This window comes from Meriones unguiculatus, chromosome 1 (genome assembly GCF_030254825.1).
Source record: "Meriones unguiculatus strain TT.TT164.6M chromosome 1, Bangor_MerUng_6.1, whole genome shotgun sequence".
NCBI classification, from domain to species: Eukaryota; Metazoa; Chordata; class Mammalia; order Rodentia; family Muridae; genus Meriones; species Meriones unguiculatus.
In genome coordinates this window covers 23,604,692-23,619,949 of record NC_083349.1, presented here as the reverse complement: position 1 = coordinate 23,619,949, position 15,258 = coordinate 23,604,692, and positions in this window count along the sequence as shown.

The window sequence follows — 15,258 nt, the reverse complement described above, 5'->3', positions numbered from 1 at the left end:
TCTCTCCCGTGAGAGTCTCAACTTCTCCCCCAGACCCCAGATCGCCCCGAGACAGACCTAGTCAGGTGCCTTCCCAGCCGGCAGTTCTGTGTCCAGAACCCATGTCCTCCGCCCCTCCCCTCTGGGTGCAACACCCGGTTCCTCTCCCTGCCAGACTGCACAGGCAGGGAAGGGACCTGTCCCTTGTTCCCGGAAGATGGAAGATCGCCCACGGCCTGGCACAATGCCGAGAGCCTGGGTGAGGGCGTCATAAATATCTCCTGAATGATTCATTCATTCCTCTGGAAGAGGAAAGTAAGACACTTCAGAGGTTAAAAAAGAAAGGCTTTGAGTCAGGTGGTGATTCCGGCAACTGGGAGGCAGAAGCAGGTGGATCTCTGTGAGTTAGAGGTCAGCCTGATCTACATAGTGAGTTTCAGGACACCCAAAGCCATATAGTGAGATCCCGTCTCTAAATAAATAAATAAATAGATAGATAAATAAATAAATAATGGAGTGGCCACGGATGAGGTCATTGCAGAGTTTACAAGCAATGATTTCGGTAAGCAACCTGGACTTGGTATACCCTAGAGTCACAATGCAACCAAGGAAGGGAGTATTAGTCATCCAGAGAAGGAAATACCGCTGACTGCACTGCATGCAGTTGGCCTGCCTTTTCTAGGCTCCTTTGAGTCCATTTCACAGATTAAGAAATTGAGGGTCTAGAAGCAGAACAACATAAAGAGGGTAAGGTACGCCCCTGGCCCCTACTTGGCTCCCTACCCAACGCGTCCACTGGCCTGCGCAGACCGGGCTTTGGGCTTGGCGGACCCTCAGGACCCTCCCGCCTGGGGATCTCCCACTCAGATCCGCTCCCCAGAGTAGGGAGAGCGCTCAGGGTTGTCGCTTTAAATTCAGGAAGGAGCAGGCAGGCGGGCAGGCAGGCAGCGAGCCCAAGAGGGAGCGCACTGCTGGCTCCTGGGAGCGTGCCAGGACTGTGGCGCTGCTCCAGTCGGCCGCTGGGCGCCGCTGGGCCCGGATCGGTGCAGCGGGGCTCGGGTGCGACACGGGCGCCCTGCGACCCTGCGGGGGTGGCATAGCCTTGCGAGCCGACCGCGGGAGGCCGGCGCGGGAGCGGAGGAGCAGACCCCGGAGGCGGCCCCGCGGCCCCTTGGCGGAACCCGGGGTGAGTAGGCACCCGGCCCACTCCCGGAGCGCGGCAGGGGCGAGCGCCCCGGGCACGGATGGACGCACGCCGCACCTCTCCTTGGACCCGAAACGCGGGAGGTCGGGGGGGGGGGGCTCACACTCGGTGCGTCTGCACACCAGCGCGAGGCGCAGAGCGCGCCCGGCGCCCTTCCCGGGCCCAGCCACTCCGCGCACTGCGCAGCGCCAGGCGCTGGCGCGCCTGGCCACCCTGTGCACACACGCGATTCTCCCTGCTGTTTACACGCCTCCCCTGAGCCGCACGCCGCACACGCCCCTCAACTTCGCACTTGGCACCTTGGCTGTCCTAACTGTCCCTGACCTGGCCTTCCATCCCGCCGGGGGTCCCTGGTCAGTCCCCTCCCCAACTAATGGTCCCCAGATCCGAAGAAGGGCGTGAGGGTCTGCAGGAACTGTCAGCGTGGGGGGCGGGGGGCTTCGGACCTCCTCTGCAGGAGGCCTGGGGCTGCGGGAAGCACCTAAGGGGACCTTCCTTGAAGCTGTGTGTGGACTGGAACTGAACCTGGGGACAGCGAAGGGCACTGAGGATAGAGGGGCCTGAGCCTGTCTCTGTGGTGGGCATGCTGCATGAAATTGACTAGAGTTCAATCTCCAGCAGCCATATGCTCCAGCACTGGGGAGGCAGAGACAAGCCCTTCCCTGGGCTGACTCCCCAGAACTGCCTGGACTAATCCTCGAGTGAGAGACCCTGTCTCAAAGAACAAAGTAGAGTCGGGTGTGGTGATGCACCTCTAACCCCAGCACTTGGGAGGCAGAGGCAGGTGGATCTCTGTGAGTTCCAGGAGTTCAGGACTACACAGAGAAACCCTGTCTCAAAAAAACAAAACAAAACAAAACAAAAAAGTAGACAGCTCCCAAGGAAACCTGAGGTTGACCTCTGACTTCTCCATACCCACACACACATATACCCATCCATACACAGTCATGTAGACACTCATAAAATAGAATTCAGGGCCTGGAGAGATGGCTCAGAGGTCAAGGGTACTGGCTGCTTTTCCAGAGCATCTGAGGCCCTCTTCTGGCCTCTGTGTGTACAGGCACACACACGGTACACAGCCATACACACAGGCAAAACAACCTCCCCCCACACACACACACAAACACAAAATACATAAATATTTAAACAAAAAACACACTGGCAGGTTGAGAGTGATGCTCCCATGATTGTTCTGCACACAGAAACCGGGGGTCTGTTTCCATGCTTTGGCCAGGCCTATAAGCACAGCAGCTGCTATTCGCCAAGTTCTCTCATTCTAAGCCTCTCATTCCACCCTCCTGACACTCTCACAGGGTAGGCACAACCTTGAACTTCCACCTTTCCGTTGCTAGGACTATGGGTGTATACTACCACATGCAGTTTTATCCAGTGCTGGAGAGTGAAACCCAAGTCTTCTTGGATGCAAGGCAAGCACTCTTCCAACAGCTCTACTTTCCAAGCCCAGTGCTAAGCCCCTTTTATAGATAGTGCTACTGAGGCTCAGAGAGAGAAACTAAGAAAATTGTTTAAAGCCGTGAGTCAATGAAGGGGCTAATCTGAAATTCAAACCTAGGGATGGCTTGATCCCCTGAAGGCTCTTGGACTTCTTCCTGTTTCCTCTTCCCTCTACGTAGGCAGATGTGCCCTGGCTTCAGGCTCTTTGTAGCAGTGCTGGGAGTTCTATCCGGGGATGTACTGAGCAGTCCTTCATACCTTCCCAGATATCACAGTTCCTGTGGGGAAATAAGGGAAGTACATGTATAGGATTGTGGCGTCTGAGCTGGAGCAGCCGTGGTTGACCCCAACCCCCACATACACATGTATATCAGAAGCCGGAGGCTTGATGCCCTCTGAGGCTCTGCTGGCACCATGCATGCTGTAGCATGCCTTGCTTAGTCTTTGCTTTTTGTTGCCAGCCTCTGCCAGATGTGTACCAGAGAACACTGCAGGCCTTAGCAGAATCGCAGCAAGGCTGAGGCAGGCTGGAATGTGTGTTCTCACACTGTGTTTAGTGAACCCAAAACCACTTCTGCTGTGAGCTGGGCCAGCCCCAGACTTCTGCAGCAAGCATTTGAGACCTACAGTTCTCAGGCAGCTTCTTGGAAACCCTGTGCTTATCCTCCATAAGACATGGTGGTTTAGGAGCTCAGAGCCAGGCAGCCTGGAGTGAATGCTGCTTACCTAGGTGGTGCATTAACTCCACAGCACTCTGGTCTGCAGAGCAGACATGTCTCTAATGCCTTGCTAAGAGAGTTAAATGGGGTCAAATATGCATAGATGCTTAGAATTGTGCTTGGTGCGTAAATGTACCCAGAGAGGTTGGCTGTTACCATTATCTCAAGCCCAGGGCTCACTCAAGCCAAGATGGGTAAAGCCTTTTTGTCTTAGCCCTGCCTCCCATCACCATGACAACTCTTTATCTCATCAATGTGGGAGCAACATCAGGAGAACCAGGAGCCGGCTGCATACCCTCATCTGCCCTGCATCACAAGGCCGTGTACCCCAGGACCTATGTGTGCACGACCAGCTTCTTGACTCCAGTGCCGGAGGGAACATCCTCCCCCAAAATGCCTACAGTCTCAGCTTCACTCTCTCACTGACCCCTGACCCCACAGAAAGCCTGCAGAATGCTTGGAAGGATTGGTGAGGCAAAGCTCAATGTGCTTGAATCATGTGGGCATATTTTTGTGTGTGTATGGATTATATTTAAAAGTGAACAAGCTGGACATATGGGCTTGAGTTACATGGGATCGGCTGAGCCTAGCAGTTCCCGGCTAGCCAGGGCAACAAGGTCAGACCCTGTCTCAAAATTAATGAGTGCTGGGGATGTCGATCAGAGGTGGAGTGCTGGCCTCGGATGCTGAAGTCCTCTGTTCAGTCCCTAACCTCAGGTAAAACTGAGTGGAGTGGCACCTAACTGTAACCCCAGGCCTCAGGAGGGGAAGGCTGGAGGGCTGGAACCTCAACTTCAATGTTCAAGGTCATTATCAACTACCTATGGGCTTTGAGGACAGCCTGGCACATGAGACTGTCTCAACAAAAAGTTAATCAATTTTTAATTTTTAGTGGGTAGAGGGAGAAGGAGGCAGAGGGCCAGGAATTCCAGGTAATCCTGGGCTGCTCGGGGAGCTGGAGGCCACCCTTATCTACAGAGTAATTCTGCCTCTCAGAATCCAAACAAACCTGGAGATTGGTGAGATGGCTCCCGGTGGAGGGGCCTGCTGCCAAGCCTGATGACCTAAATCCAGGCCCTGGAGCCTACGCTAGGGGAAGTAAAAGACTGACTCCAGCCAGTTGCCGTCTGACCTCCACACATGCCCCCCCCAGACATAATAAATAAATAAAGTAATGAAAAAAATTTTGCTATTATTTGGCCTTTTTTTAATGTTTTGAGGTTTTATTCTTTTATGTGTATGCGTGTTTTGCCTGCACGTGTGTGTGTGCCACATTCATGCCTGGGGCTCTTTGAGGTCAGAAGAGGGCACTGGATCCCCCTGGGACTGGAGATCCAGACAGCTGTAAGCTGCCTAGTAGGTGAGAATAAAAGGCAGAGCAGCAAGTGCTCTTCACCACTGTGCCCGCTGAGCCTCTCCAGCCCCATCCAGCTTTCTTTACAGACATGGGTCCTAATTAGGATTTCTACTGCTCTAATGAAGCACCACGACCAAAGCAGCTTGGGGTTGATTTGGCTCACACTTTATGAATCTCAGTCCACAAGGGAAGCCAAGGCAGGAAGCAGGGCAGGAACCTGGAGGCAGGAGTTGATGCAGGGGCCATGGAGGGGTCCTGCTTGCTGGCTTGCTCCACATGGCTTGCTCAGCCTGCTTTCTTATAGAACCCAGGACCACCAGCCCAGAGATGGTACTGCCCACAGTGGTCCTCCCCCATTGATCACTGATTAAGAAAAGGCTCCACAGACATCCTGGAACTCACTTTGTAGAACAGGCTCGCCTGGAACTCAGAGATCCCCCTGCCAGTGCCTCCTGAGTGCTGGGATTAAAGGCGTGCCCCACCACTCCAGATGGATCTTATGGAGGCATTTTTTTTAATCAAGATTCCCTTCTCAGATGACTGTAGCTTGTGTCATGTTGATATAAAACTAACTAACATTTCATGGAAGCTCCAGCCATGCCTAATCAGAATTTCTTCTGCAAAGGGAAGGCTGATGCCCTGGGCCAAGCAAGCCCTCGACAGTTCAGACCTTACCCTCTCTTCCCTTGCCTGAGGCTTGGAGGCTTTGGGGGGGGGGGAGGACACCACTTATAAAGGAACCCAGCAGTGTGGCGAGGTAATTTTAGCCTTCTTTGCCCTTGGTGAAACTAGTACAGCTCATTCCAGTCTCCCATTCCAGAAGCTCCTCTCCCCACCCTCTCAGAACACATCCCCAAGCCAGATTAATTTATTAGCAACAACAACAATAAGACAATAAACAGTCACCTGAGTCCAGGCAATGGTGGATGTGAGCTTTGAGGGCTTCACCCAGAATAACTTAGACCTCAGTGGTTCATGGAGCCCAGGAGACAAGCCTGAGCAGGGGAGATATTGTCCCACTCAGGGAAGGATTGAGAGTAGATTACTGAGGGAATTCAACACTTTTGATTTTTTTTCCAAGTGGCTTGTCCTAATGAGCAGGCTCTGTTCCCATCTGCTGCTTTAGGATGGCCAAGAGGCGGGGCTGGCAAATTAAAAGCACCTGCTAATGCTGGCTCCAGGTAAATAACCGGATCGTATTTAACATAAATATGCCCCATGTATATTAGGGTCTTATGCTAAAAGTAAATCTGAAGTTGCAGTGCCCATGGGTATCCTGTGCTTTATCTAGCAACCCTAAATGAGTTTTAGAATGCTTAGGAAGAGACTTTAGGCCAGGCAGTGGTGGTGCTCGCCTTTCATTCCAGCACTCGGGAGGCAGAGGGAAGCAGATGTCTTTGAGTTGAAGGCCAGCCTGGTTTACAGAATGAGTTTCAGAATAGTCAGGGCTACACAGAGAAACCCTGTCTTGGAGGGGAGGAGAGAGAGAGACAAACAAAAAGAAGAGACACAGAGAGAGAGACTGAGAAACTGTAGGAGGCTGGGAGATGGCCCAGGAGGCAAAATGTGTTCTATGCCAGCACACACTGAGTACAGATCTCTAGCACTGGAAGAAAAGGTGTGTTTCTGATTGATAAGGCGAGGGTGGTGGAATACAGGGGATTGGGGCCCCGAAAACAGGAACAAGTTAGGAGGCTCTTGGGGCTCTATCCTGACATCAACCTTTGGTTTTCAAATGTGCTCACAGGGTTTAGTGTACTTGCACGCACATTCAAAAACAGGTTTAGGTATCCAGACATAATGGAGCACATATTTAAGCCCAGCATTTGAGAGGTAAATGAAGGCAGGTCAGCAGTTCAAAGCCAGCCTCGGCTATATAGCAAGTTCAAGGCCAGCCTGAACTACAGGAGATCCTGTTTCAGCCCCTTTCCCCAAAAGCTTAAAACACCATTTTATGCATTCCATTATGTGGAACAGACTGTCCTCAACATGATAATTTTCCTACCTCAGCCTCCTGAGTGCTGGGATTACAAGTGTGTACAACCATGCCTGCCTTGATTCGCTGGTTTTAAAAATACCAGAAACAAGTGTACCTTTGTAGCAGGCATGGCAGTGCATGCTTGTAATCTCCACACTCGGACAGCTGAGGGAAGATTGAGCGTTTTATGCTAGCCTGGGTTACTTTGTCTAAGAACTAGGAGAGGGGGGCCAGGTGGTGGCACACCCCTTTAAGCCCAGCACTCAGGGAGGCAGAGGCAGAGGCAGAGGCAGGTGGATCTCTGTGAGTTTGAGGCCAGCCTGGTCTACAATGTGAGTCCAGACAGATGGGCTCTTGCTACACAAAGAAAACTATCTTGAAAAGCAGAACAAACAAACAACCAAACAAAGAAATAGGAGAGGGGGGAAGGGGGAAGAGGAGGAGAAGGAGAGAGAGAGGTGAAAAGCAGGGGAAGGAGGGGCCAGACTTGGTGATGGGCGCCTTTAATCCCAGCACTGGGGAGGCAGAGGCAGGTGGAGCTCTGTGACTGTTAGGCTAGCCTGATTTACATAATGAGTCCAGGACAGCCAGGGCTACAGAGAGAAACCCTTTCTCAAAAGAAAGGAGGGTGGGCGGGTGCTGTGGAGTAGGGGAGTTGGCAGTTGGAGACTGAGAAACAGCTCAATGGTGGGGGGATCAGTTTCTAGCACTCACATGACAGCTAGCAACTCTCTGTAACTGTAGTTCCAGAAGCTCTGATGCCCTCTTCTGGCCTCTTTGGATACTGCATGTACATGTTCCAAAAACATATATGCAGGCAGAACACCCAGGCACATACATTTTAAAACTTTTCTTTTTGAGAGAGAAAGTGTGTATGTGTGTGTGTGTGTATGTGTGTGTGTGTGTGTGTGTGTGTGTGTGTGTGTGTGTGTGTGTGTGTATCACTGGATATCCCTGGCTGGCCTGGAACTCTCTTTGTAGACCAAGTTGGCCTTGAACACACAGAGATCCTTCTGTCTGCTTCTCTAGAGTGTAGGGGTTAAAGTTTGTGCCACCACATCTGGCTCAAAAATAAATAAGACTAAAGAAGAAGGGGGGGTAGTACACTAGAGTAGCAACCATTTTGGCCACGCACCCCCCCCCCCCACCATGAGCAGCTGAGTGTGAACTCAAGGAACAGGCCACTGAGTTAGGAATGTGATGCTCTGGACCCTGCTCACTGCTGACTCTGCTTTCCGTTCCAGTCCTTGTCACTGCAGGGGACATCATGGCCGTGGATGTGACACAATATCATCTGAGTGGTGAGTCTGTGAGTTCCAGGACAGCCAGGTCTATAGAGAGACTCTGTCTCTAAAAATAAAATAAAAGCTGCTGTCAAAGTTCCTCTCCTCTCTCATCATCTCATTGTTAACCTTAGTTTAGACCTCGTTTCTACCAAAGTTCCGTAAACCCAATCAATAAATGTGTGTCCATCGTCATCCAACATCATCCACTTGGGGTTTTTCCTTCTCTACCCCAGCTCTGTTTCCAAGTTCTGCCAAGCACTGAGGATTTAGTCCTCAGCACCTACACCCTGACATGCGGGGTGCCTTCCTCTGCTGTGCCCCTTGCTCCTGCCTGGCCTGCTGTGACCTAGCTGGCCAGGTACTTTCCCAACTCACCCCGGTGTGTAGACTCCAAGGACATTCCAGAACCTTGTCATGCCTGCCCTGGGACCCTCTGTAGACATGCTGCCTGTGGTTTCAGTCGGCTCCCAAATTCCATTCTATCACTGGAAAGGTCTATGACAAGTAGAGGACACATCCTTTTATAGTCCCTTCAACTCTCTATACAACTAAAGATGACTAGATCCTGGTCCTCCTGCCTCCACTTCCCATGTATTCGGACTCCATGCATGTGCAACCAAAACTAGCCTGGTCTCCAGAGCCCTTGTCTGTACACTGTGTGATTTTCACATTGAAATCATAGGGCTGTATCATGTTGGGGAGTGATTTTCTTTTTCTCTTAATGCTGACAATAGGGATAATGTCATTCTCTTATGACTTCTAGTGACCAAAGTTGCCATTCGCAAAGGCCAACAATATTCCTGCTTATGACAGAGCAGTCAGCTCCCACCAGCTCCCTCGGGGGGACCTTCACAATGTTCTCAGATCTCCTCTGTTATAAATAAGCCTGGGTGACTCATGCTAGGCATGACATGAGTTGGGATTTTTTCAAATAATACATCCTCTGGGCTGGGACCCCTGTGTGAGGTCCCTCCACTCTCCCCGTGAGGACACCAGCCTGGCATGGAGATATACCTTGCAGCAAGGTACCTGAATCCAGATGCTGCCGTGTCCCAGCTGTGTTTGGTCAGCCTTGGTTTTCCTCCCCGGGCCAGCAGACAGTGCTCATTGCTAGAGGAATGCCGGGCTCCAAGTTCTTTGGATGTTGGACTTTGGTGGGTGGGGGCAAGGAGCCCCTCTGGTCCATAGTGCCTTGTTCCCTCTCTCCCACTGGACTTAGATCCTTGTCAGCACTTCCTTTCCTCTGGCCACAGCTTCTAGCCCCTGCTCTACAGCCTGCCATACTTTTTATTATTTTATTTTATTTTATTTTATTTTATTTTATTTTATTTTATTTTATTTTATTTTATTTTATTTTATTTTATTTTATTTTATTTTATGTGTATGAGTGTTTTGCCTACATGTATGTCTGTACTACTTGTGTGTGCATGATGCACAAAGAGGCCAGAAGAGGCCAATCAGATCCCTTGGAACTAGAGTTACAGACAGTTGTGAGCCTCCATGTGAGTGCTGAGACTCAAGCGAGGGTCCTCCAGAAGAGCAGCCAGTGCTCTTAACTGCTGAGCCACCTTTCCAGCCTCCTGCCATCTTTTTGCTCCTCTCCTCTCAGCCTTCTGGTACTCCCAGTACAATTTCCAGCATCCTGTCTGATGCATCCATCTGCCTGCCTGGTCCTACTCTGATCTCTGAGCTACTTAAGGTCGGGACCTAAAACTGGGGCTCACTGACGCAGTCCTGGCTCCCCTGTCCCAAGGCGCTGGCCTGTGTAGCGCTTGTCTTTAAACTCTGTTTTATCGAGGTTCCTTAAAGCCTTTCCCTTCCAATCCCCAACCCTAGGTAGGGGCGAGAGAAGGTTATTGGAGAGGAGGCGTGCAGACCCCTTTACTTCTCCCAGCTGTTTAGGGTCGAGGGGTCTTTGGGGGATATCCCAATCTCTGTCCACAGCAAATGCGCAGCAAGCAGTCTCCTCCAAGCCACTGCGTCCTGAAGCATTTCTCTGCATCTGTCTGCTCCAAACCGCCACACCGACCATCCCTGGTCTCTTCAAACCCGCGCTATGACATGCAGACACCGCGTGCCACAGTCTCTTTCTGGGCTCTCATATTGATAGCCTCAGTCCTAGGCCACGCCCCTCTCCCCTCTGCAGGTGGCCGGCCTTTACCAGCCCTCAGAGGCCACGCCTCCCACACCACTGTTATCAGCTGAGGACAAACTAAAGCCCAAACTAAAATCCCACACTTGGGATTAAAACAAAAACATATTTACATGACATAGCTGAGTTTACACAGAAACCAGAACTTCCATTACAGGCATGTGTGTGCGCCCGAGGTGGTTGTTTCTCATTTCTTTATTTTAATGTATTCATTAGATCTCAGGTTCCATTCGGGGAGCCCCTCACTTCTCCTGCCAATTTCCACCTTGCTGCTGTGAGAGCGCTAAGCCAGGTCCAGACCAGGGGTAGCAGTGGTTATTACACTGGCCCTGTCTGGAGTCCTGCTGCCAGAGCGGGAGCCCCGATTTATGGACTTGGGCAAGTTTTTGAGCTTTCCCAAGTCTCAGTTTCCCCATCTGAGTTGAGGGCAGCAGCATAGTGCTGGAAATGGTTTAGAGAGTCCTATCTGTCTTCAATGTCACCTGCCACACGAACCTCAGCATGATTTGAGGTTAAAATTTGAGAGGTAAAATCCACCTCCATAAGCTGGGGATTGTGCCTCAAACCTGTAGTAGCAACACTCAGGAGGCTGAAGCAGGGGGATCACAAGTCTGAGGTCAGCCTGGGCTACACAGTGAGACCCTGTCTCAAAACAAGACAGAACAGCTACTAGACAATTGACGGAGCATGGCGGGAAAGGCCTGTAATCCTAGGGTTAGGGAGATAGAGACAGGATGGTCAGGAATCAAGCTCAAGAATGTAACAGGCTCCATACCAAGCTGTGTGGGATGCCTGAGACCTTGTATCAGAAAACAAAAGGTGTCGGCTAAGGAATCTACCTCTTTAAAATGTACATTGCTGTGGCTTTTAGTATAATTAGCAGCCGATGGATTTTTGAGAGTATTTTCATCTTCGCAAAAAGAAACTCAACTGCCCTCATTTACTAACTCAAACTTTTTTGTTATTATTTGTATGTTTGTATGTGATTTGTATGTGTGTAGGCCAGCATTTGATGTTCGCTGTCTTCCTGCATCACTAACTCTGCATCACATTTTTTGAGACAGAGTCTCTCCTCAGCCTGGTCAATTGGCTAGACTGTCTGACCCTCCGAGACCCACCTGTTTCTGCTCCTGTAGGGCTAGGGTTACAAGCACAAGCCACCACAGCCGGCTTTTATGTGGGTGCTGGGGATCTGAACTCAGGTCTTTGTGTTTGTAGAACAGGCACTTTACTGTTTGTGCTGTCTCGCCAGCCTCTTCAACAGTTCTTAGACAGTTATCCCTCCTCATCTTCAGAGTATTCATTCCTGGACCCCAACTAAATGCCAAAATCCACAGATGATCAAGTTAATGATGTGGTGTTTGCACAATACCTATACACACCCTGCCGTGTGCTTTAAACCATCTCTAGGTTTAATACTTAATGCGATGTCAATCCCTTGTAAATATTTGTCACCCTGCTCTATTAAGGGAATAAAGACCAAAGAAAAATAAGTTTGTTTGAAATGAAGACAGGCACAGCCTGACTGCACAGTACACAATCCAGGATGGGTTGAGGCCACAGGGGCAGAGCTCACAGGCACAGAGCCTGAGCATAAATAGAATTGTGCACCCTGTGGTCTCTGTGACCAACATCTTGCAGCCACCAGGAAGTTCTCAACGTCCATCTTCTTTCTTTTGTTTTGGTATTGGCCTGGTCATTTCCAAGTGGTGCTCCGTGGGTGAGTGTGTTACTTTTTGGCTTAACCATGCACCTGCTGGTGGACATTGGGTTGTTGTAGGTGAGGCCTAAAGCACAGAGAGAGTCACTTCTTTTTTTCTTCTCTTCAGTCCTCTAAGATTGAAAGGCCATTTTGATTCTCTGAAGCAAGAGGTCCTCAGGGGACTATGAGTCAGGGAACCCAGGGACCCAACTGCAGTTGTGTTTGTCTGAAGAGATACCTGTCTTGTGAGGCTCTTATCTGCTCTGCCCAGGTGCCTCCTAGGAGAAATGTAGGGTTTTGTGGAAGAGGAGGCAGAAGCAGAGCTCTCAAGAGACTGTGTTTCTAAACTGGGTGTGGTATAATCCCATTCATATGATCTCAGCACTTAAAGGATGAGATGGGAGAATAGTCTAGAATTTGGGACCAGCCCAGGCCTCAGAGGAAAGGAAGAAAGGAAGAAAGGAAGAAAGGAAGAAAGGAAGAAAGGAAGAAAGAAAAAAAGAAAGAAAGAAAGAAAGAAAGAAAGAGAAGAGGACTGTGTCTTGTTTAGCTCCAAATCTGGAACCCTCATACCAAGTCTTGTAGTACCATAGCATAAAAATATATTTTTTTTACTGAAAATTTTGAGTTAATTTAAATTTTTTTCATTTACTACATATTTATTTGTTAATTCATTCAGTTATGCTCACATATATGTGTGCCTGCATTGCCATATGGAGGACAGGCAGAGGACAATTTGTGGAAGTTGGGTATGTTTTTCCACCATATGGTGTCTCAGGGACCAACCTGGGGTCATCAGGCTTGGTGGCAAGTGCCTTCACTGGATAAGCCATCTTACTCACCCCCGTTTTTCCCCCAATAAAAAGGTGTTTAGTACACAAGTATCACTGAGTAGGGTGATACACTTAGAAGGAAAATTAGGAAGGAGCTAAAATCATCCCAGATACATAGCAAGTTTGAGACCAGTCTTGGGCACATGAAACCCTGTCTCAAAGCAAAAGTAAACAAACAAACAAACAAACAAGCAAAAACAGGGGCTTATGAGGAGGTGTCTGAGTCAGGAAAATGGTTGCCATGTGAGTAGGAGGACCAGAGTTTGATCCCCAGCGTCCGTGTGAAAATTAGGATGGCAGAGACATGAGGAGCCCTGGGGACGTCCCAATGAGAGACCCTGTCTCAAAAACAAGGTGGAAGGCTTCCGAAGAACACCACCTAAGGTTGACCTTTGGCCTCTACGCACATGCACACACATTCATGCTCATACACGTGTTCATACTCACATAATAAAAAAGAGCCAGTCAAGCTGGAACGATGGCTCAGAGGTTTAGACCAGCCTGGGCCACATGAAACCCTGTCTCAAAAGCATTGGGGAGGCAGAACCAGGTGGATCTCTGAGTTCGAGGCCAGCCTGGTCTACAGAGAGAGTTCCAAGACAGCCAAGGCTACAGAGAAACCCTGTCTTTAAAACAACAGCTGGCCGCAGTGGCAAAAGCCTATAATCTCAGCATTCGGGAGGCTGAGGCAGGCAGATCACTGTGAATTCAAAGTGCGAGGCTAGCCTGGTCTAGAAATCGAGTCTAGGACAGGCTATACAGAGATACCCTGTCTTGAAAAAAAAAAAAAAAAAGAAAAGAAAACAACAAGCTAGATGTGCTTGATGCATGACTGTAATGCCAGGACTCGGGTTAAAGCAGGAGGATCATGAGTTCCAGGCCAGCCTGAGATATGTAGCAAGTTCCTGTTTGAGGAAAGAGAAACCGCGCAGCCTGAAATAACAGTCCCCCTGGTTTTGAGAAAGGAGAGCCTGGGGTGCCTTGAACCAACAGGCAGTGGGCATTTCTCTGCACTCTCCCAGACCCATGGGATGCTGCCCTGTCCATTTTGTTCACCCTCAGAGAGTCCCTCAATGGAATACCCAGCGGGCCACCACTAGGGGACCCTCCTGCAGCAAAGGCAGCCTCAGTATAGAGGACACCTTTGAGAGCATCAGTGAGCTGGGACCTCTGGAGCTGATGGGCCGGGAACTGGACCTGGCCCCGTACAGTCCTCTCTGCAAGTCTCAGTCGGCCGACTCTCTGAATTCCATCTCCTCTGTGAGCAACACCTTTGGGCAGGATTTCACCCTGGGCCAGGTAGAGGTGGGCATGGACTATGATGCAGGCTCCCACACCCTCTGCGTGGCAGTGCTGCAAGGCAAGGACCTCCTGGAGCGTGAGGAGGCCACCTTCATGCATGTAAGCCTGCTGCCAGATGAACAGATCATGGGCATCTCCCGGGTAAGTGGGGACAGGGCAGAGGGGTAAACTGGGCTCCCTGAAGCCCTCCTGGGAAGCTGACATCCGGGCTAGTGGGCAGATCTGTAGTATTAGGGAGGATGACGGGGCACTGAGGAGCAGATCAGAATGTGGATCCAGAGTAGAAGGGCCAGTCATAGAACCAGCGTTGTGTTCCTGCTCTGTCTGTATAAATTTCAATCTTCCTATCACTTAAGGACAGTGGGTAACCGTCTGCCTCCATCTCTGTCAACTCAGAGTCATGGCAAGAAGAAAGATGGCCTGCTCATTTGGCTGATCGGGGAGAGAGCTCAAAGACAGACTTATTTGCTTTGGAGTGCATGGGGAAGGGGTGGTATGATTTGGTGAGTTTGTTCACAAGAAGGGAGGCCAACCCCAGGGACTGAAGAAAGGGTGAGAGGAAAGCAAGTTTGTGGACCCCAAATGAAAGAGAGGGTGTGGTCAGCCCCCAGGGAAACTGAAGAAAGGCTTTGGGAGATACATACTTGAACTTCCCTCTGATCTCTGTTTTCTTGTGGTGACCCCAATGGCTCACCCTGCTGGAAGCCAGAAACCAGCATGCTGACACAGTCCTAGACTGTTAGAGTCAGGACCAGCTCAGGACCCCCAAGACCAAATTCTCAGCACAAAGATTTATCTGTTTGAAAAGGACAGCGAGCAAAAAATAAGAGACTAAGACAGAAGGTAGACAAGGGAGAAGACGAAGGGAACAAGGGAGAGGAGGAAAGGGTATTTGTCCCAGAGGGCAGAGGACTGCCTCTGGATAGACAGGAGACAGAATTAGGAAAACGGCAGTTTATAAAGGTACAAGGGGAAACCCTTGTTAGGATGAGATGCTTAATTTTTTTTTGAGGTGTTTAATTTTAATTGGGCATGTTAATTAGGTGAGCCGAAGAGGGCTTTTGATTGCTGGACTTCAATACTTTGATAGCTCGACCTTGCTGGTCAGCCTCAGGAGGAGGCCTTGGTGGCTAGCCTTAGGAATGTAATCTAACAGTGTTTGGCAAGGCAGAGGGGAAAGGGAGAGAAGGGCAAGGCCTGTTAGAGCCATGTTCAGGCTGGCCAGAGTCCCTTCATTGATTGTCAGCAATCAAGAAGAAAGAAGAGGTTGGGTCCAGAGGGCAGAGGCTAT